The sequence below is a fragment of the Mesitornis unicolor genome, unplaced genomic scaffold, assembly GCF_000695765.1.
Source record: "Mesitornis unicolor isolate BGI_N332 unplaced genomic scaffold, ASM69576v1 scaffold7498, whole genome shotgun sequence".
In the NCBI taxonomy this organism is placed as follows: Eukaryota; Metazoa; Chordata; class Aves; order Mesitornithiformes; family Mesitornithidae; genus Mesitornis; species Mesitornis unicolor.
The window spans coordinates 63,039-63,405 of NW_010202489.1; positions in this window are offsets into that span (position 1 = coordinate 63,039).

Here is a 367-nt window from a genome sequence, read left to right on the forward strand (position 1 = left end):
TTAAAACCAGGTAATATAGTAATTAACTTCAGACATTTTAATCAAATTCTCATGCTATAGTAAGCCTCTTCCCTTCAGCATCCAAGGAGCACACAGCTGACTCAGGAAGACAGCAGAGTACTTGAAACGCAGCAGGAGGAAATTTGCTGTCCACGTGGAGAGCTGGGGACATGTATTTTTTATGATGAAATAATACAAGACATTTTGTTCATGCTGCAAATCCAAGGAGTCCACAACACTGAGACAGTGACTTGGTGTATGTATTCGGGAGTTGCTGTCCCACCTCAGGTATGTCTAGCTGCATGCTGGGATGGCCACATCATTAACTACTGACAGGCACAGAGGTTCAGCCGCTCCCAGAACACCT